The 23,283-nt window shown below is 43.4% G+C and overlaps 1 long non-coding RNA gene across 2 annotated transcripts in view; it reads right to left on the reverse strand.

The window, feature by feature from the left end:
• The window catches only part of LOC137541364 (uncharacterized), a 194,125-nt gene that overhangs the window by 45,685 nt on the left and 125,157 nt on the right, over window positions 1-23,283 (reverse strand). For both annotated transcript variants that reach the window (XR_011025133.1, XR_011025132.1), the window contains exon 2: window positions 21,745-21,877. This is a non-coding gene — a long non-coding RNA (uncharacterized lncRNA). The remainder of the gene's footprint in view (window positions 1-21,744; window positions 21,878-23,283) is intronic.

Consider the following 23,283-nt stretch of genomic DNA (forward strand, 5'->3'; position numbering starts at 1 on the left):
CGGTTGTTCGGCTATCACTGGTCCTTTACCCACCCACCTTTACCCACTCTTAGCTCCTCCCTAAACAACAAACTGTCCCTGACACTTAACCACAAGCAGCCTTCCTGGCATCGCCCTAACTGTGAAAATGAGTGATGGTCATATGAGCATCATTTTGAGCTGCGACAATGGACAGTTGCATCGCCACAATAACACAGAAACCCGAATGTCTCCAATATTCAGTGACAGATGTTCAGGTCGCTGTTGAGGGTGACCAACCAATTGAAGAGAAAACGAAACTGCATCTATCTGAAGGAGCCCACTAACCCTCAGGGCTGGCACTACCATAGAGGCAAAGGGGGCAATTGCCCCAGGGCCCCAGAGCCTGTAGAGGAGGCCCCCAAGGTGTCTCCCCCAACTTAACTGTGCTGCCCTGCCACATCTTTGGCAGAGTAGCATTTCACCTGTCCTTGCAGGCGTGGGTGACAGAGGAGCATGCCTGCTGGGACAGGGAGGGACAATAAGTCATTGCAGGGTCCTGAGCACCACAGTTAAGTTGGGGGTAAGTGGGGAGGGGTCACAGCCAGCTGAGCTGCCCTGTTGGGAAATATGGCTGCAACAAAGGGGCCCTAATGCTGCTTTATGGTTGGGGAAGGGGGGTATCTGTTAGGGGCCCCCTGGGTTCATTTTGCCCAGGGGCCCCATTGGTACTAGAACCGGCCCTGCTAACCCTACTATTTTTAGTGAAGCGATCAGATAAATGTGATTGGAAATCGTGTCCCAATTCATCGATTATTTCTCCATCAATGAACCAATTTGTACTTCCTGTCTATTATAACTGTTTATAAAAGACAGGTGGAACGCAGCGTGACTACGTTTCAGTTTGACACGAAACAGCCGTCGCTAGTCCCCCGTTTCTACCCGCCACCCACCTCCTCCACCGCGGCTGCCACACAGGCCATTTACAGCACTATGACCATATGATGTGAAGCAAGTTACTGATGTTTGGATGTTATCCATTGTCAATAAACACAACAAGCAACGGACAGAAGGTGCACTTGCTTTTGTTCTTGTATACATGATTACAAAGACCTTTGTTCCGATCGTCCAAATTCCCCTTTAGAATCGCTCGCAGTCACCGGCGTACCTACCGGGGATGCGACTAACTCAGCCGCAGGGGGGCCCGGGGCTGCTGTGGGGCCCGCTTACTGTGCGCGGGGGGAGCGCTGCTCTGGACCCCCCAGCAAGGTGCTCAACTGGCCGCAGCGTCTGATAGACGCTGCGCCAGTTCATTCCCCGCAGCCCCGCTACAGCAGCCTGCATAGTCTCCGGCAGGCAGAGCAGGGCTACGGCAAGATGGCTGCCGAAGAAGCCCTGCACTGGAGACTATTTGTGTCTCCAGTACAGGGCTTCGGCAGCAATCTTGCCGTAGCCCTGCACAGTGCCTGTCAACGCGGGAGATGTGCTGCAGTGCACAGGAGGATCGTCGCTGGAGGAGCTGCGCACCAGAGGCCAGGAGAGACTCCTGACAGGTAAGTGAATTGTTTTTTTACAGGGGCATTTTTTTTCTGGTGTCTGCTGCCCACATTACGATATTCTGGTGACTGACTGCTGCCCACATTAGGATTTTCAGGTGTCTGCTGCCCACATTAGGATTTTCTGGTGACTGCTGCCCACATTAGGATTTTCTGGTGTCTGCTGCCCACATTACGATTTTCTGGTGTCTGCTGCCCACATTGCGATTTTCTGGTGACTGCTGCCCACATTACGATATTCTGGTGACTGACTGCCCACATTGCAATTTTCTGGTGACTGCTGCCCACATTGCGATTTTCTGGTGACTGCTGCCCACATTGCGATTTTCTGGTGACTGCTGCCCACATTGCGATTTTCTGGTGTCTGCTGCCCACATTGCGATTTTCTGGTGACTGCTGCCCACATTACGATATTCTAGTGACTGACTGCCCACATTGCGATTTTCTGGTGACTGCTGCCCACATTGCGATTTTCTGGTGACTGCTGCCCACATTGCGATTTTCTGGTGACTGCTGCCCACATTACGATCTTCTGGTGACTGACTGCCCACCTTGCGATTTTCTGGTGACTGCTGCCCACATTGCGATTTTCTGGTGACTGCTGCCCACATGGCGATTTTCTGGTGACTGCTGCCCACATGGCGATTTTCTGGTAAACTCTGCCCACATTACGATTTTCTGGCCCACATTACGATTTTCTGGCCCACATTACGATTTTCTGGTGAACACTGCCCACGTTACGATTGTCTGGTGAATGCTGTCCACGTTACGATTTTCTGGTGAACGCTGCCCACATTACGATTTTCTGGCCCACATAACAATTTTCTGGTAAACACAGCCCACGTTACGATTGTCTGGTGAATGCTGTCCACGTTACGATTTTCTGGTGAACGCTGCCCACATTACGATTTTCTGGCCCACATTACGATTTTCTGGTGAACACTGCCCACGTTACGATTGTCTGGTGAATGCTGTCCATGTTACAATTTTCTGGTGAACGCTGCCCACATTACGATTTACTGGTGAACTCTGCCCACATTACGATTTTCTGTCCCACATTACGATTTTCTGGTGAACACTGCCCACGTTACGATTGTCTGGTGAATGCTGTCCACGTTACGATTTTCTGGTGAACGCTGCCCACATTACGATTTTCTGGCCCACATAACAATTTTCTGGTAAACACAGCCCACGTTACGATTGTCTGGTGAATGCTGTCCACGTTACGATTTTCTGGTGAACGCTGCCCACATTACGATTTTCTGGCCCACATTACGATTTTCTGGTGAACACTGCCCACGTTACGATTGTCTGGTGAATGCTGTCCATGTTACAATTTTCTGGTGAACGCTGCCCACATTACGATTTACTGGTGAACTCTGCCCACATTACGATTTTCTGTCCCACATTACGATATTCTGGTGAACGCTGCCCACATTACGATTGTCTGGTGAATGCTGTCCACGTTACAATTTTCTGGTGACTGGTGCCCACGTTACAATTTTCTGGTAACTGCTGCCCACATTACGATTTTCTGGTGAACTCTGCCCACATTATGATTTTCTGGCCCACATTACGATATTCTGGTGAACGAAGTGCCCACATTACGATTGTCTGGTGAATGCTGTCCACGTTACAATTTTCTGGTGACTGGTGCCCACGTTACAATTTTCTGGTAACTGCTGCCCACATTACGATTTTCTGGTGAACTCTGCCCACATTATGATTTTCTGGCCCACATTACGATATTCTGGTGAACGAAGTGCCCACATTACGATTGTCTGGTGAATGCTGTCCACGTTACAATTTTCTGGTGACTGGTGCCCACGTTACAATTTTCTGGTAACTGCTGCCCACATTACGATTTTCTGGTGAACTCTGCCCACATTATGATTTTCTGGCCCACATTACGATATTCTGGTGAACGAAGTGCCCACATTACGATTGTCTGGTGAATGCTGTCCACGTTACAATTTTCTGGTGACTGGTGCCCACGTTACAATTTTCTGGTAACTGCTGCCCACATTACGATTTTCTGGTGAACTCTGCCCACATTATGATTTTCTGGCCCACATTACGATATTCTGGTGAACGAAGTGCCCACATTACGATTGTCTGGTGAATGCTGTCCACGTTACAATTTTCTGGTGACTGGTGCCCACGTTACAATTTTCTGGTAACTGCTGCCCACATTACGATTTTCTGGTGAACTCTGCCCACATTATGATTTTCTGGCCCACATTACGATTTTCTGGTGAAATCTGCCCACATTACGATTTTCTGGCCCACATTACGATTGTCTGGTAAAATGCTGCCCACTTTACAATTAATTTACAGTGAAACGCTGCCCCATTACGATTATTTGGCACCTATGGGGGGGGGCCCATCCAAATATTCGCAGGGGGGCCCAGTGATTTCTAGTTACGCCCCTGCTCGCAGTCGATTTGGAACATCAACCAGGTTTATTTTCTGCCAATCTGATTGCATTTATCTGATCGCTTGAGTGATTCTTGGTTCGAAATTTTGTACTGTTAGTGGCTACCTTTACACTATCCCTGATCAATAACCCTCTTTGAAAACATTTAACCCTTTCTAATAACCCCAAGAAAGAAAACAAATAGTTACAGGCAAAATCACCACGGCTGGAGCTTTGGCTATGAAATAAGCAGGGCCAGATTTTCACTCTTTACCACCCAAGGCCGCTGTCACCAGCCGCCCCCCTTCAGTATAGGTAGCCATATGACCCCTCCCCCCTTCCCTCTAGTATAGGTAACCTGATGACCCCCCCCCTCCAGTATAGGTAGCCAGATGACCCCTCCCCCCTTCCCTCTAGTATAGGTAGCCTGCTGACCCCCCTCCAGTATAGGTAGCCAGATGACTCCTCCCCCTTTCCCTCCAGTATAGGTAGCCAGATGACCCCTCCCCCTTCCATCTAGTATAGGTAGCCAGATGACTCCTCCCCCCTTTCCCTCCAGTATAGGTAGCCAGATGACTCCCTTAATCCCTCTTTTTCCCATCCCCCCTTTCAGTATAGGTAGCCAGCTCACCTTCACACTGCAGCAGCCATTCGTGTCACTCATTTCTCAGCTCATTTCCAGTGCAGAAGCTTCCTCTTCCCCTCTGTCTCTAATGCTGCCCAAGTCCCTAGCAGTCTGCCACAATGCAAGCGTGCACAGAGAGCACGGTGGCCGCTGGCAGCAGAGTACCGTGGTCAGGTGCTCGCCTGATCTCTCTGCATTGCAGCATTTGCAAGTTTGCAAATGCTGCATAAGTTCAGCCTGCTGCTTTGGTGCCCTTGCTCCTCTGGTGCCCTAGGCCATGGCCTGGGTGGCCTTGGCCTAAATCCGGCCCTGGAAATAAGTCAATGCCAGCACACAAATTAATCCTCAACCAGAAATAACCAAACACCAAAGTCTATCAGCTGAAAATGCCCAAAGTGCTGACACTTTAAAAATGTATAGGCAGGTGCCAGGGCCATATTCAGTAAGGATGAGCGGGAGAAGCAAAACTGAGTATAAGCTGAGGAGAAACTGAGTGTTAGTGGACATGGACGGCAGTGTGATATAACTCCCCTTGGTCACCGCCGCTTCTTACGTCAGTGCTCCATGCTCCTCTGCATCCTCACCACACTTCCTCCTTCACAGCCAGAAGGAGAAGTATCGGGAGGATGTAGGGGTGCATATAGGGCTGGCACAAGAGGCGGTTACCAAGGGGAGTTACCGAGTTAGCCCGTACTTGCAGCGTCCTGCGTTGACTACCGCTTAGTTCCAGTTTTGCCTTAGACAAGACTCAATTTTGCTTGCATTCGCTCATCCTTAGTATTTATTATGTCTATCCTGACCTGGAGACCCTTATTAAACCCAGCCCAAGGGGACAAGCCTAAAGTCTCACAAACAAAACCGAAAAATTGGACAAAAAACTGAAAAACAATTACAAGTCTTATGAATTTTCTCACTTCAGGGTTGAGTAAGGGCCCGTTTCCACTAGAGTGAACCTGCATGCGTTTTTCTGCATGCAAAATCGCATAACCATAACCAGTGGTGGCTCCAGGAATTTTTTTCAGGGGGTGCTATGCAGGTGCTGGACCAATTTCCGGGGTAGCTGACGACCTGCAAAAATGGGTGCGGCTACAACCTGCGGCCCGACCTCCTTGTGGCGTGCAGCTCCCACGATCCTCTTCCTTCACGTGACTTCCTGCCTGCAGCCTGCATTACCCGGCGAGCAGGGCTACGGGAAAATTGCCGCCCGAAGCCCTGCACTGCACTGCAGACACCAAGTCTGCAGAGCAGGGCTTCAGGCGGCCATCTTACCATAGCCCTGCTCTGCTGCTTCGGGCTGCCGCTGTGAACTGACTCGGCGTCTCTTAGACGTCTGAAGTCAGTTCACGCCAGGGGGTGCTTTGGGGGTGCTTGGACAATTCGAGGGGGTGCTTGAGCACCGCCTTGCACCCCCCTGGCGTCGCTCATGACCATAACCAATATAATCGCATAACCAATATAAATCAATTGGCCTGTTTCCACTTGTCAGAAAAAATCTGAACAGCAGAGCCATCAGAATTCGCACATCGCAAGGCTAGTGTGCGATTCGCCTGTAATGTATTTCATTGGAAATTTGCATGCGCTTTCATTATGCAAATTTTCCATGCAAATTCGCGTACGTTTTCGCTTAAAATTAATGTAATAGCACACAGGCACTAACATGGCTAAATTCGCGTACTTACAAACAGATGCAAATTTTAATGCATTTTCGCGTAAAAAATTTGCATACAATCACATACAAATTTGCATCCGCATGCAAATTCGTTTTCGCGATTTCCACAACGGAATCGCACCGCACTAGTCGAAACAAGCCCTCAAACTTTACCCAAGTTAAATTCAGCACACATATAAAATAATAAATGGCTTCTCGGGTGTTTCTGGTCTTTCGATGCGCTTTGCGCAGTCGGAGCCCCTCTGACGTGACGCTCTGGTGTAAATCAAGTGGCGTAGGTGACTTTTCATGTTGGGCGAATTTTCATCTGCATCATATCTGATCTCACCGGCTCCACATAACGTAAACAACGGCGTCATGCAAATATGTTTTTCACATTCAGCCCCGGCCAAATTTTCCTAAACAGAGGGAGTTAAAAAAAATAATGGTGTTTGTAGGCACAGGCCCTGCTGATTGCTTTTTCAGTGACAGATCGCACATGTCAGCCAATAACATGGAAAGAGCTTTACAATTTCAGAAACGCTAGAACAGCGGGATACCAGTGGCAGCCAATCCCACATATGCCCTGTTCTAAATGTGAGCTGTGCTAAGCGAGCCAAACGTCTCTTTTTTTCTTATTTTTTTACTTTTAATGATTTATAAGGTTTTGCGTTAATAATTGATCTTTACATTTTCCTATTTTCTATGACAATAATATTACATATAAGGGCCCATTCACTCTAGAAATGGCTAAACGTAATAACGATTTTTTGGAGCTTTCCTGAGTTTTTTCTTTTCCAGCTATTTTTCACTGTACAGAAAGAGTTTCAGTGATTAGCGTTTTGCGATTTCTAGTTCAATAAGCTGTGCCTGTCTTCCATAAACAGGAAATGACATCTTCACAGGAAAAAGAGGTGTTTTGTGGGTAAACTGCAAGGTTTGATGGGTAAAATCGCTGGGAAAAAACTCTGTTGCTTGTGAACAGGCCAGCACTTCCACAGCCATTTACCGGCGCTCCTATACTCAACAGTGAAACACTAATCACTCAGAAAATGCTGCAGGCAATGCATTTGCATTTCAGCAAATCGCAAATCGCTTACATCAGAACAGTCCATATACTTTTCATTGTACAAGCGTTTTTCAAAATGCTAGCAATTTTCAGCGATGATGAAATTGCTTGTAAAGCGCGCGAGAGTGAATGAGCCCTTATTACAGAAGAAAAAGTGAGGTTTGATTAAAGCTCCCCCTACTGGCTTAACTTGAAAACTCTCTAATATGATGGTGGGCTTGTTTTGCTACGGTGGGGTAAAATTAAAGTGGCTCTGAAAAAGCAATGAGGCCTTGTGGTTAGTCCCAAAGTCTGGAGACGTTGTTCCTTTAATGTTATAGATTTGTTTCCTGCCAAAGTCAAGCATGGATCCCCTCTGCTCACTAAACATTAATCTGGTGGAAGTGCACCAAAGAAAACAGAAAAAAACTGGCCCATTGAATATTAATATTTAATATAAGTTTATTTAAAAAATAATAAATAAATAAATGATGCTTAACCATTTAAGCCTCCTCGACATAGCAGCTACGTCCAGGAGGCCATGTGCACTCCCGCGGCCGATCGGGTGCGTGCACGCGCGTTCCCGGCCGCGAATTGTTAGCCCAGAAATCAATCAATTGAGCCATGGTGCCCGATGATTGATTCCTCTCCCCTGCAGAAAAAGTGACGGCTTCTCTCGGAAGCCTCGCTTTTTCTGTCTCTTGCGTCCCCTACGTCCCTCTAAGCGTACATGTTACGCTTAGAGTGATGTCATGTAAACAAACTCATGGCATCTTGTGGCCAAAAACTAAAACTACATCTGAATGTAAAAAAAAAAAAAAAAAATCAAGACATATTTACATTAAAAAAAATACTATTTACATCCCACCCTCCCAAAAATACCCAAATAAAATGTTTAATAAAAAAAACAAAAAAACATTACAATATAAAAAACACAGATATTTACCTAAGGGTCTAAACTTCTTAAATATCAATTTAAAGATTAAATATTTCTATTTTTTTTTATTAGACGCTTGTAAATAGTGATAACGGAAAAAATGCACCTTTATTTCCAAATAAAATATTGTCGCCATACATTGTGATAGGGACATAATTTAAACGGTGTAATAACGGGACATATGGGCAAATACAATACGTGAGTCTTAATTATGGAGGCATGTATTATTTTAAAACTATAATGGCTGAAAACTGAGAAATAATGATTTTTTTTCTGTTTTTTTCTTATTCTTCCTGTTAAAATGCATTTACAGTAATGTAGCTCTTAGCAAAATGTACCCCCCAAAGAAAGCCTAATTGGTGGCGGAAAAAACAAGATATAGATCAGTTCATAGTGATAAGTAGTGATAAAGTTATAGGCTAATGAATGGGAGGTGAACATTGCTCGGATGCATAAAGTGAAAACGACTGAGGGCTGAAGTGGTTTAAAAAGAAATGAAAAGGTACAATGTTTTACATTTAGAGTGTAAGCTCACAGGGGCAGGGCTCTATTACCCTTTGTGTCTTGGAGTGTGTTATACATTTTATTCATTATGTTATTTTTGTCACTGTAATTACCAATTCTGTATTTTGTAGCAATACTGTATTTTGTATATTGGTGTATGGAATTGTCTGTATTATTATGTACCCCATGTTTGTTTCTTACTTTGTACAGCACCACATAATATGTTGGTGCTTTATAAATCAATAATAAGAATAATTTAAGTAAACAAAATCCTTCCTGAAGAGAACCAGTCACTAGAGTGCCCTTGTAAAACCCTGCCTCTCTGGAACAGCTTTCACAGGTCAGGTTTATGACACTAGAACTAGTGTTTGTTCTCTTATAATAACAGGATACCCAAGCAGCTCGGGGTGACCCAAACCCACTAGGAAAGTATAGGGGCCTAAAAGAGACCGAAAAGCCAGAAGTTATTTGAATAATTCAGCTTTAAGTTATTAACTGTGGTTACCCACAATGCACCGCTACTGAATATGCAAATTAAAACAAATTCATTCAGCCTATATTTATTGGTTTGGGTAAAAGTTATAGCGTTTACAAACTATGGTGCAAAACGTGAATTTTCCCATTTTCAAGCATCTCTGACTTTTCTGCGCACCTGTCATGTTTCATGAGGTGCTAGAATTCCAGGATAGTATAAATACCCCCCAAATGACCCCATTTTGGAAAGAAGACATCCCAAAGTATTCACTAAGAGGCATGGTGAGTTCATAGAAGATTTTATTTTTTTTCACAAGTTAGCGGAAAATGACACTTTGTGACAAAAAAATAAATAAAAAAAAAAAAGTATCCATTTCTGCTAACTTGTGACAAAAAAAAAAAAAAATGAAATCTGCCACGGACTCACCATGCCCCTCTCTGAATACTTTGGGGTGTCTATTTTCCAAAATGGGGTCATTTGTGGGGTGTGTTTACTGTCCTCGCATTTTGGGGAGTGCTAAATTGTAACCACCCCTGTAAAGCCTAAAGGTGCTCATAGGACTTTGGGCCCCTTAGTGCACCTAGGTTGCAAAAAAGTGGTATCGCCATACTCAGAAGAAATAGTATAATGTGTTTTGGGGTGTATTTTTACATATAACCATGCTGGGTGGGAAAAATACCTCTGTAAATGAACATTTTTTGATTTTTTTTTTTACACACAATTGTCAATTTTCAAGAGATATTTCTCCCATCCAGCATGGGTATGTGTAAAAATACACCCCAAAACACATTATACTACTTCTCCTGAGTACGGCGATACCACGTGTGACACTTTTTTGCAGCCTAGGTGCGCTAAGGGGCCCAAAGTCCAATGAGTACCTTTAGGATTTTACAGGTCATTTTAAGGCATTTGGTTTCCAGACTACTCCTCACGGTTTAGGGCCCCTAAAATGCCAGGGCAGCATAGGAACCCCACAAGTGACACCATTTTAGAAAGACAACACCCCAAGGTATTCCGTTAGGAGTATGGTGAGTTCATAGAAGATTTTATTTTTTGTCACATGTTAGCAGAAATTGATTTTTATTGTTTTTTGTCACAAGGTGTCATTTTCCACTAACTTGTGACAAAAAATAAAATCTTCTATGAACTCATCATACACCTAACAGAATACCTTGGGGTGTCTTCTTTCTAAAATGGGGTCACTTGTGGGGTTCCTATACTGCCCTGGCATTTTAGGGGCCCTAAACCGTGAGGAGTAGTCTAGAAACCAAATGCCTCAAAATGACCATTAAGGGGTATAAGCATCTGCAAATTTTGATGACAGGTGGTCTATGAGGGGCCGAATTTTGTAGAACCAGTCATAAGCAGGGTGGCCTCTTAGATGACAGGTCGTATTGGCACTGAAGTGCAGGAAGCGCAGGGTGTTCTCAAATCGTGACATGGACATGGCAGCAGAGAACATGGGCATATGATGTATTGGGTGCGTAGACCAATAAGACCGCAATACATTCTTTTTGACTAGACCCATGTTAAGTACAAGGCCCCAAAAAATGTAACGTCGGAAACTTGGAGTGGTTTCCACTGAAAAGGCTGGGCATGGTAGCTTCTTGGATTGGCGGTTGCGTATTGTGTGGCATAACGGTTGGTCTCAGCCACAATTAAGTCATGGAGACCAGCAGTGATCATAAAAAAAATCCTGTCACTGTGGTGGGGCGGGTGAGGGTTTGGCCGGGTGATCAGAAGCCCGCAGGGGGCAGATTAGGGCCTGATCTGATGGATAGGAGTGCTAGGGAGTGACAGGTGGTGACAGGAGGTGATTGATGGGTGTCTCAGGCAGTGATTAGAGGGGAGAATAGATGCAATCAATGCACTGGGGAGGTGATCGAAAGGGGGGTCTGAGGGGATCTGAGGTTTTGGCCGAGTGATCAGGAGCCCACACGGGGCAAATTAGGGCCTGATCTGATGGGTAGGTGTGCTATGGGGTGACAGGTGGTGACAGGAGGTGATTGATAGGTGATCAGGGTGTGATTAGAGGGGGGTTGAATAGATGCAAACAATTGCCTGGAGAGGTGATCAGGGGGGGGGGGGGGTCTGAGAGCGATCTGAGGGTGTGGGCGGGTGATTGGGTTCCCGCAAGGGGCAGATTAGGGTCTGATCTGATGGGTAGCAGTGACAGGTGGTGATGGGTTGATTGATGGGTGATCAGTGGGTGATTAGAGGGGAGAACAGATGTAAATAATGCACTGGGGAGGTGATCGGGAGTGTGTCTGAGGGCGATCTGAGGGTGTGGGCGGGTGTTTGGGTGCCCACAAGGGACAGATTAGGGTCTGATCTGATGGGTAGCAGTGACAGGGGGTGACGGGGTGACTGATAGGTGATCAGGGTGTGATTAGAGGGGAGAATAGATGCAAGCAATGCACTGGCGAGGTGATCAGGGGGATCTGAGGGCAATCTGAGGGTGTGGGCAGGTAATTAGGTTCCCACAAGGGGTAGATTAGGGTCTGATCTGATGGATAGCAGTGACAGGGGGGGGGGGTGATCTGAGGGTGTGGGGGGTGATCAGGAGCCCCCAGGGGGCAGTTTAGGACCTAATCTAAAATATAGCGTTGACAGATAGTGACAGGGAGTGATTGATGGGTGATTAGGGGGGTGATTGGGTGCAAACAGTGGTCTGAGGGGGTGATCAGGGGGGGTCTGAGGGGTGCTGTGGGCGATCAGGGGGCAGGGGGGGCAGGATCAATGTGCTGTTGTGCTTACTAGAAGGGCTGCCACCTCCCCTGGTGGTCCCTCGATCACTGGGACCACCAGGGGAGGAGGAAGCCTGTGTAATACGCTTTGTATACATTACAAAATGTATTATACACTTTGTATGCGGCAGATCGGGGGTTAACAACCCGCCGCCGCTGCTAATTGGCCGGCGGGTTGACGTGGGTGGGCGGAGCCTAATGCCAGCAGATGCACGCGCGATTCCCGGCTGTTCAGTTCCCCAGGTGCCGCCGCCCTGGGGGTGCCACTTTGCCGCCGCCTATTGTTAGTGGGTGGTCGGCAAGTGGCTAAAATAACTTTCCAGCACTCTTCAACTAAAAAAAATACCAAAACGTAGGTTAAAAAGTACTATCAAAATTATATTGAGTATTTTATTGCTTTCTAGTGGCTTAGAAAGCATTTTATTAACACGTTTAAAAATATCACCTAGGAGAAAACTCAGGAGAAAAAGGGAATTTCATATGGGCCCAGGTGTGACAAGGATGCAAATGCAATTCACTTTTTCTCCTGAGTTTTCTCCCAGGAGATATATTCACAGCTTGTAAATAAAATGCCTTTTGAATCACTAGCGAGCAAGAAAATACTTAAAGAGAATCTGTATTGTTAAAATCGCACAAAAGTAAACATACCAGTGCGTTAGGGGACATCTCCTATTACCCTCTGTCACAATTTCACCGCTCCCCGCCGCATTAACCTGCTGGGCGGTATGGACGAGCTCAGCTCGTCCAGTACCGCCGGAGGCTGCCGCTCAGGCCCTGCTGGGCCGATTTTCATCAAATAAAGAGCAGCACACGCAGCCGGCACTTTGCCAGCCGCGTGTGCTGCCTGATCGCCGCCGCTCTGCGGCGATCCGCCGCGAGCAGCGGCGAAAGAGGGTCCCCCCAGCCGCCTGAGCCCAGCGTAGCCGGAACAAAAAGTTCCGGCCAGCGCTAAGGGCTGGATCGGAGGCGGCTGACGTCAGGACGTCGGCTGACGTCCATGACGTCACTCCGCTCGTCGCTATGGCGACGATGTAAGCAAAACAAGGAAGGCCGCTCATTTCGGCCTTCCTTGTTTATTCTGGGCGCCGGAGGCGATCGGAAGAACGCCTCCGGAGCGCCCTCTAGTGGGCTTTCATGCAGCCAACTTTCAGTTGGCTGCATGAAATAGTTTTTTTTTAATTTAAAAAAAACCCTCCCGCAGCCGCCCTGGCGATCTTAATAGAACGCCAGGGTGGTTAAAAGTGGTCAAAAACTGTTTTAAAAAGTGTGTTTATAAACAAACAAAATGGCCACCAAAACAGGAAGTTGGTTGATGTACAGTATGTCCACACATAGAAAATACATCCATACACAAGCAGGTTGTATACAGCCTTCCTTTTGAATCTCAAGAGATCATTTGTGTGTTTACCTTTCTCCCCCTGCAGCTCTCATCCACTGAAGAGTGACAGGATGATTGTTTCTTCCTGCGGACAGCTCTGCAAGTGTCTGTAATTCCTCAGCATGTGACAGCCCAGCTCCTTTCACAGCCTAACAGAGGAGGATTTTTATCCAGCTCTCTTCTCTCACTGATAAGAGAGCAGATATGCTGCTGGCTTATGTAAATTACACACACTGGAGTGTGCATAGAGGGGGCCTGGAGGGGGGGTGTGCATAGCAGATCAGCACGGAAGAGTTGGCAGCCTTCCAGACACAGGGCGACAAGTCCGACAGGGGAAAGATAAGCTGATTTATTACAGAGACGGTGATAGTAGAAAGTGCTGCAGTAAGCTTGAGCACATTAGAATAGCTTTAGGAACTTGTAAGATGGTAGAAAAAAGGATGACATTTTTGTTACAGAGTCTCTAACACAATTTTAATAATGCTTTTTTACCTATTTCTGGTCCTTTTTGAATTGCAAAGTGCTGCAAAAGGTTTTTTTGAAGAGAATATACAAAATTATCTTCTAGGAGATAACTCAGGAGAAAATGAGAAAACATCTCATGGGAAAAAATTTAGGATAAAAAGTGGCCCTTATTCCCTTTCTGATTGGTGGTTCTGGGTTCACAACAATGCGGCCGTTTTCCCTCTGCACCGGTCTTGATAAATTTGCCCTATATTCACTTTTGGATCAAGCTGCATTGAGTGTAATCACCAGGCTTTTTTATTCACATCCTTCCAAAGTAAACCTTGTTCTACGGCTACAACTCGAGACTGACTGGAACAAAACTTTCCCTTCCAAACAATGAATCAGAACAGAGAAATAGTAGTTCTTGTTGTAAAATCGTAGCGCTAATATGCTGGAGGTTTCCAAAGTACATCAGTCCACTTAGAGAAAGGTTTACGTGGTTTTGAAGGTAGTTTGTAAGCCGGTAGGATTGGAAAAGAGCCCCCTTTGTCTATTATGTCCTGTGTATATATATGAATGGAGAGTTTAATGAATCCACATCAGATTAGGAGATCGGACTTAATTTGGAATAATATACTGAAAAAGGCCTCGCTTTGTGTCAGAAGTGGCCCCTCTTCTAACTCTCTTACTCTGAATTTATTTTATAGCTATTATTCAGTAGTTTGGACAGTGTTATATTTAATACCTACATTATCCTAAAGTGGTTCATTTGTGCAATACATTTTGCATGATTGATTCAGGGACGGCGCTACCATAGAGGCAAAGAAGGCAATTGCCCCAGGGCCCCAGAGCCTGTAGGGGCCTCCAGTGGCTACAAGAGGAAAAAAAATTCAAAAAAGACCTTATAGTTTTTAAGAAAATCTATTTTAAAGTTTCAAAGGAAAAAAAAATACACATTTAAAAACCCACCGACTTTAACGGTTAATAGCAAATCCACCTTAAATGCTAGAAACCCCAAGTTTGCGGGATATTTGAAAGGAGATCATTGGGAATAAGAGGAATTTTTTAAAAAAAAAGACCTTATAGTTTTTGAGAAAATAGATTTAAAAATTTCGAAGGAAAAAAGTATACTTTTAAATGCGGTAAATGTCACTTTTAGTAGCAAATCTGACGGTAGCGTAATTTTACAGGCATCAAAAGAAAAAGCAATACATTTCCTGACGGGGTTTCCAGGGGGTCCATACGCAGCCGCAGCGCTTTGGCCAGGGATCGCTATACAGCCGCAATATGGCTGTATGAAGATCCCTGGCATTTTTTCCTATTTTCCTAAATTTGTTTATGTTTAGAGTGCGGGAATTTTTTTTTTTAAATATGTGGGGTCCCCCCTCCTGAAACTTTTTAACCCCTTGTCCCCCATGCAGGCTGGGGTAGCCAGAATGTGGAGCTTCGATCGACTTCACACCCTGACTATACCAGCTGCAAAAAAAGTCCCTTAATGCCGATTTTTGTTCCGGGGTTTCTGTTGGGGGCCCCCAGGTTTATTTTGCCCTGGGGCCCTATTGTTGCTAAAACCGGGCCTGGGTTGATTTTAGCCTTATTTTATGTGGACAGTTATCTAGTAGGGAATTACTGTACTATAAAGATGATTATTGTGATGCTGGTATTGTAAAGTTGATGCAAATATTATGAAAATGTTACACAAATTTATGCAGCTCGGCATTGGACCAATGAAATGCAGTAGCTGATTTCGGTCCTATTCCAAATTCTATGCATTTGCCTCAAATCAAAATTATTAGCGTGTTAAGTCATTACTAGTTCATTTGGTCGAAAATGTTTATGAAGTTTATGAAGAGAAACCCCCCCCCCCCCCAAAAAAAAAAAGTAAGGACCTCCCTAAAAAAAAAAGTAAGAAGGGGATAATTTAAAAGGAGAAAAAAAAATTTGGCCCATATGCAATTAAGTTTTCTCTTAAGTGATATTTTCACAACTTGTCACAAAATGTCTTTTAAGCCACTAACAAGCAAGAAAATACTCAGAGTAATGTTGCCGGTACTTTTTCACCAACTTTTGGGTACTTTTTATCAACTGCAGAGTGCTGACAAGTTATTTCTAACAGAAAATAAAGAATTATCTCCTAGGAGAAAACATAGGAGAAAAGGAAGATTGAATAAGGGCCAGTGTTGGATATTTGTTTTGTGTGTCTAGGTAAAACCTCCATACTATTTTAACATTTAGTCCCAGTTTCCACCAGAACCATTTCTGCCAATTTTCGCACTATAGAGACTTTTCTGCAGCCATAGATTAAACCATTTTATGCCTCCAGCCTCAAGGGGGTGCCTTGGAGTCTTTTGTGGTGACCGCTCTTTGGATAATAACTCACTTTATTTTCTGCATGGATTATTCATATATTCATTAACCTCCTTTCCAGTCGAATTCCCCCAGCAAGGAGGCAGCACAGCACTTTTTTTTATTTTTATTTTATTTAATCATGTAGCGAGCCCAGGGCTCGCTACATGATAGCCGCTGAGCAGCGGCAGCTCTACAGCCACTCCGATCACTTCCGGCGATCGGAGTAAGCATGGCGACGGGGCGGGATGACGTCACCGATGTCGGGACGTCATAGGGAATCCCGATCCACCCCTTAGCGCTGCCTGGCCCTGATTGGCCAGGCTGCGCAGGGGTCGGGGAGGGGGGCGACACGGCACGGCGGATCGGCGGCGATCGGAAGTTACAAGCATCTAGCAAAGTGCTAGCTGCTTGTAACAACAACAACAAAAAAAATTATACAAATCGGCCCAGCGGGGCCTGAGAATTCCTCCTGCGCAGGTTACCCCGAGTTGAGCTCGGGATAACCGGCAAGGAGGTTAATGCCAATCATATCTGCACTTATTCTCCTTTTGAAAAGTGAAATATGTTTAGTTACGCTAGCCTTTCCTCAAAGCTGAGGTTCCCCGTGCCCCTTACCACCTTTCTGATCCTTCTCTGCAGAATTTCCAGTTCCCTAATATTCTCCGGGTCAAAGGTCACACTGTGTGCGCTGCGTTATGTCATAATGTAGCATGGGCTCTGCACTTTAAAATTATTATGCAGGAGAACAGAGGCGCCAAAAGGATAAAAGGAAGCTAAGTGAGCTTAAAAAAAACAAATTCTTGGTAAATAGAGGAGGTAGTGGTGGACTTACCTCCTCCAAGCAGACACACAACGACTGTAGTAAAGACAGCCAATATATTTTATTTATGAACTCCAAATATGCAACGTGTTTCGCAGGTTTGATCCCGCTTCATCAGGCAATAACAACGGAGCAATAGCATATGTGGTCAGTAGAAGAGCCAGGCACCTCTGTGTGCACTTTAAAATGTGCACATTATTTTTGTAGCAGGAACAATTGCAAGGCTGCATATTTTATTTTATTTTTTTACACACGTTATCCAGAAATGCACTTGAGAAAGTGTGTTAGGATAATGGCCCATATGAAATTCAGTTTTTTTCTCCTAAGTTTTCTCCCAGGACATACATTTTCATTGTAATTTTCTCTTTAAAATAACTTTAGAGAATTTTGTAATTTAAAAAAGTACCAAAAATATTAGAAAAAGGACAATCAAAATGATTTTGCGTATTTTCCTGGGTGCTGGCATTTTATTCACAAAGTTTGAAAATATCACTTTGAAGAAAACTAATGAGGAGAAGTGAATTGCATGTGGGCCCTGGGGCTATATGCAATTAACTTTTTCACCTGCGATTTCTCCTAGGAGATAATTTTACCATTTCTTTTTAAAGAGGAGCTGTTAGGTATAGGGTCTCAGAGAAAAAAAAAACACATATATTAGTAGCTAAAGATTGGCTGTACTTACATTACATATGCATTTCACTGTCCACGTTTGGATTTCACAGAATTTTTATATAGTATTTGCAGAGAATGATGCTCCTGACAGCTCATGGCAGGTTCCATGTTTGTCTGTCTCCTATGAAGCCAATTGTGATGTCATATCCTCCCTGCTTCCTGATGATTCCACTCACACAAAAGATCCGTAATGGAAAACACTACTGTGCAGTGAATATTGATTAGCCATGTGGCTAGGAACAATATCGGACTCATGCAGTATACTCTAACGTAACATGTGCCCTGTGATTTTTCAGTGCTGTGAGTTAGGCTGCTGTTACAAGCTGCTGTAACATGAGCCTGTAACTTCCCACTGTAAAAGCAGCCTTAGGGCATAATAGGGAAATGAAGGGGAGGACCAAGGGAGTGCAGTGGGGAGAAGAAGCAGCCCCAGCATGCTTTGCAGTATCTGTTATGCGTCCTGCCGGCCTCCTTACGAGCTTGGGAATAACGAGCCTTGCTGTTCAGCACACATCAAAAGTAAGAGAGATTTTTAACTTCAGTATTGCCTTTTTGGCTTCCTTCTACACTGTTTAACACAGGAGAATAGAGGTTTAAATTAGCTTTTGCCGCCTGACAGTTACTCTTTAAAATAACGTTTCAGCATTTTGTAATCTAAAAAGTACCAAAAAGTAAAGAAAAAGTACTATCAAAATTATTTTGAGTATTTTCTTGTTTGCTGGTGGCTTAAAGAGGAACTCCAGTGAAAATAATTTAATATAAAAAGGTGCTTATTCTTACCATAATTATGTATACATGATTTAGTCAGAGTTTGCTCATTGTAAAATCTTTCCTCTCCCAGATTCACATTAAAAGGGATTTTATGACTAGGTGTGAAAATGTCAACTTGGAGATAACTCAGGTGAAAAAGTGAATTGCATATGGGCCCTGGTGTTCCATTACAAGGTAGAGATGTGAACATGCACATTTAATTGTTTAGACAGTGGCCCATATGCAATTCCATTTTTCACCTGAGATTTCTCCTAGGTGATATTTTGAAACTTGTCAATAAATTGGACTTTTAAACCACTTTTAAGCAACAAAATGCTCAAAATAATTTTGATAGTACTTTTTACCCAGTTTTTGATACTTTTTCCATTGCAAAGTGCTTAAATGCTATTTTAAATTGAAGATGGACATTTTTCTTGTAGGAGAAAACTCAGGTGAAAAATTGAGTTGCATATGGCCCAGTGAGTTCACATGCAGGCCCATATGCAATTAACGTTTTCTCCTGAGTTTTCTCCTGGGAGATAATTTTTCATCTATGGGTCATTTTTCAGCACTTTACAATTAAAAAAGTAGGGTACTATCAAAATTATTTTCATTATTTTTTTGCTTGCTGATGGTTTAAAATGCATTTTATTTGTATTTATTTATTTTTATAAAAGGCATTTTATTTTTATTTATTATGAAAATATCATCTTGGAGAAAACGAAGGAAAAAAAAAAATTGCATGTGAGCCACGGATCCTCATTCAATTCGCTTTTTCTCTTAAGTTTTCTCCTAGCTGTTAACTTTTCATCTTCTTTTTAAAATAACTTTTCACCACTCTGTAATTGAAAAAGTACCAAACAAGAAGGTGAAAAAGTCCTGGCAAAATGTTCAAACAATATCGTTATCAAACTTATTTTTAGTAATTGCTTGCTTAGTCAGAGCTTTTAGGGTATTTTATTGATAAGGTTTAAAGTGAATGTTTACCAATTTAAAAATAAAAAAAAGTCAGATATTCACCTAAGGAGAGGGAAGGCTCGGTCCTAATGAGCCTTCCCTCTCCTCTCCCGGTGCCCGGTCCCGTGCAGGATCCCCCGTGGCAGTATTCGACCAGTTCGGTCAAATACTGCCACTTCCACCGCCGAAGGGAGCTTTTGGAAGCCTTCGGGAGCACTCGGGCTCCGGATGACGCGGCTGCTCCATACTACGCATGCGCGAGCGCCCTCTATGACACAATCGCGCGTACGTAGTATGGAGCGGCCCGTCTTTGGAAGCCCGAGTGCTCCCGAAGACCTCCGAAGTCCCTGCGGCGGCGGACGCGAACGGGGGAGCCAGCGCAGCACCGAGGGCACCGGGAGAGGAGAGGGAAGGCTCATTAGGACCGAGCCTTCCCTCTCCTTTTTTATTTTTAAATTGGTAACCATTGGCTTTAAAAAAAATATATAAATGGAGAAAACGCAAAAGAAAAGTTAATAGGATATGGGCCATTGGCTCTTTTGATCTATTTTTTTTCCCCTAAGTTCTCTCCTAGGAGATAAATATTCATCTGCTATTTAAAATAACTTTTCAACGCTTTGTAATTGAAAAAGTAATTGAAAAAGAACTATCAAAATTATTCTGAGTATTTTCTTGCTTGCTTGTGGCTTACAAGGCATTCTAGGGGTGAAAATATCACCTAGGAGAAAGTACTTTTTCAACTGCAGAGTAGTGAAAAGTAATTTTTAATAGAGGATGAAGCCATATGCGCGCAATTACATTTTTCACCAGATTTTTTCTCCGAGGTGATATTTTCTCAACTCAATTTAAAAATTATTTTAAATAGAAGATGAAAAATTATCTCCTAGGAAAAAAAGTTAATTGCATATGAGCTGAAAAATTATCTCATCGGAGAAAAGGTTGATTGAACAAGGGCCTTTTTCACCTAAGTTTTCTCCTAGGTGATAATTTTTAATCTTCTGTTTAAAATAATTTTTCAGCACTTTGCAATTGAAAAAATACTAAAAAAGTAGACGGAAAAGAATGGAACTGAATTATTCAGTAAATTTTTTTGCTTTCTGGTTGCTTAACCACTAGTAGCTACGTCCAGGAGGCCATGTGCGCATGCACGCGAGCTCCCGCGCATGCCCGCGGTACGTTAGCCAGGCAATCAGTGAATCGGGCTATGGTGCCCGATCACTGATTCCTCTCCCCCGCAGTAAAAGCGACAGCTTCTCTTGGAAGCTTCGCTTTTTCTGACTTCTTGCGTCCCCATGCGTCCCTCTAAGCGTATGTTACACTTAGGACCCTTTTACACTTAATCAGTTGCTCTCCGTTAAAACAGAAAGAAAACTGATTTTCAAAGTAATGCCCATGTTTTCCTATGGCACCTTTTACACTTAACGCGTTTAACGGAAATCTTCTTCCCAATGCACTGCTATGGAAAAAACGCCTACTAACGCGCACTAACACACACTAACGCACACCAACTGATTAAGTGTAAAAGGGGCCTTAGAGTGACGTCATGTAAACAAACTCATGGCTGCCATCTTGTGGCCAGATATTAAAACTACAACTAAATGTAAAAATAAAAATGCACATATATTTACCCCAAACAAATACTATTTACATCCCACCCTCCCACAAATACCCAAATAAAATGTTTAATATAAAAAAAAAAAATTATAATAAAAAAAATGTAAATATTTACCTAAGGGTCTAAACTTTTTAAATATCAATGTAAAGATGAAATATTTCTATTTTTTTTTTTTATTTTAAACTTGTAAATAGTAGTGGATGCAAAAGGGAAAAAATGCACCTTTATTTCCAAATAAAATATTGTCGCCATACATTGTGATAGGGACATAATTTTAACGGTGTAATAACCGGGACATATGGGCAAATACAATACGTGAGTTTTAATTATGGAGGCATGTATTATTTTAAAACTATAATGGCTGAAAACTGAGAAATAATGAATTTTTTCCGTTTTATTCTTATTCTTCCTGTTAAAATGCATTTACAGTAAAGTAGCTCTTAGCAAAATGTACCCCCCAAAGAAAGCCTAATTGGTGGCGGCAAAAAATAGATATAGATCAGTTCATTGTGATAAAGTTATAGGCTAATGAATGGGAGGTGAACATAGCTCGGATGCATAAAGTGAAAATGACTGAAGGCCGAAGTGGTTAAAAAGCATTTTATTGACAAGGTGTAGAAATTTCAACTTGGAGAAAAAGTGAATTGCATATGTGCCCTTATCTTCAATGTGCCCTATTGCAAGATATTTTAATTACACCTAAGTGAAACACTTTAAATGACTACATTTCTTCAGAAGATGGAATACTTTTTATTCTAAAGTCTAAACTTGTATTGTCTGCCAACCGCCAGCCTCGTTTGTAATTCAATAAAAACAAACAAGAGTTTACTCTGATTTAGTACCTATAAAGGTGTCTTCTCCTCCCCCTCCCAAATATCCAGTGTGAGTCCCGGCTCAGAGGAGTTCTCAGTTCATTTGTTAAAGAGCGTTTTGTACTTCTGTATTGGCAGCCGTAAACATTCATACATCTGATCTCTATTACAAAGAAGAAGAAAAACAAAGTCAATAAACAGCAACACACAAGAGTAGTAAACATGATTCAGTTCAGCCCCGTACTAGTAAAAAATCAACAAGGAGAATAGGTCTCTTATACAAAAAAATGTCTCAATGAAGAATATAAAAAAAAAAAAAAAAAAGAATAAAGCTGTTATGAAATGCATCGTAAAGAGAAACTCCGACCAAGAATTTAACTTTATCCCAATCAATAGCTGATACCCCCTTTTACATGAGAAATCTTTTCCTTTTCACAAACAGGCCATCAGGGGGCGCTGTATGACTGATATTGTGGTGAAACCACTCCCACAAGAAACTCTGAGGACCGAGGTACTCTTGGCAGTTTCCTGTCTGTGAACCTTGTTACATTGTGGGAAATAGCTGTTTACAGATGTTTCCAACTGCCAAAACAGCAAGCAGCAGCTACATCACCTGCCAACAGTAAAAATGTCACCATGTATTAAATGTCAGACTGTAAATCAGGGATTTAAAAGATTTTACAATGGGCACACTGACTAAATCATTTATACATAATTATTGTAAAAATGAAGCACTTTTTTTTACTACATTATTTTCACTGGAGTTCCTCTTTAAGCCTGCCCTAATGGGTGGAGCTAGGGAGTTCCATAGTGTTGGAGCAGCTCTTGAGAAGTCCTGGAAGCGTGCATGGGACTGGGTGATGCGGGGGGGCGGTCAGGCAAAGTTCATTGGAAGAGCGGAGTGAGCAGCAATTGTCTTAGGAATTGCTGCACACAGCGTCGGCGTCATTTAAAAGCGCTGCAGCGATTCCTAGTGGGTTCCAGTCCTTAAAGTGAATTAAGCAGCGGAATCATTTTTGAATGAACCTTCCCACAATGAAGGTTTAGAGTAATGTGGCGTTGGGGGGCCGGGGAGGGAGGAATTACTTGCCTACAGGGGGCTGCTCCTGTGGCCTCTGGTCTGTACGGTGATGTTTTGCACCAGAACATAGGGTCTTTAAACCCTGCTACAAAGCGCACACTACTTACAGTAGGTTAAAAAGAAATATACGCAAAACTGAATAATTCAATCAATAATAGTATGTATTGTTCTATAATTCTGTTATAAATATAAATGTATCTTTAAGAAGGTATTTGCAGAATCCTAGTTTAAGGGTTAGTAATCATGAGTAAGCATCAACATTCTCACATGTTGTAGCATCACCCGAGGAAGCGGGGACTCTGTCAATCCTCCGTAGGGGAAAACACCTGATGACACAATCCATCACATCTGTTGGTCTCAGCAGAAAAGTCCCGGAGTCCAAGTGTTTTCCCAACCCAATTATACCCCCTAAACCATAAAACACACAAGCACATACACAGTCGCTGTCATAGGTCCGTGATCACAGTGCAAACCTACGATATCCGCTT

The sequence above is a fragment of the Hyperolius riggenbachi genome, chromosome 12 (genome assembly GCF_040937935.1).
Source record: "Hyperolius riggenbachi isolate aHypRig1 chromosome 12, aHypRig1.pri, whole genome shotgun sequence".
In the NCBI taxonomy this organism is placed as follows: domain Eukaryota; kingdom Metazoa; phylum Chordata; class Amphibia; order Anura; family Hyperoliidae; genus Hyperolius; species Hyperolius riggenbachi.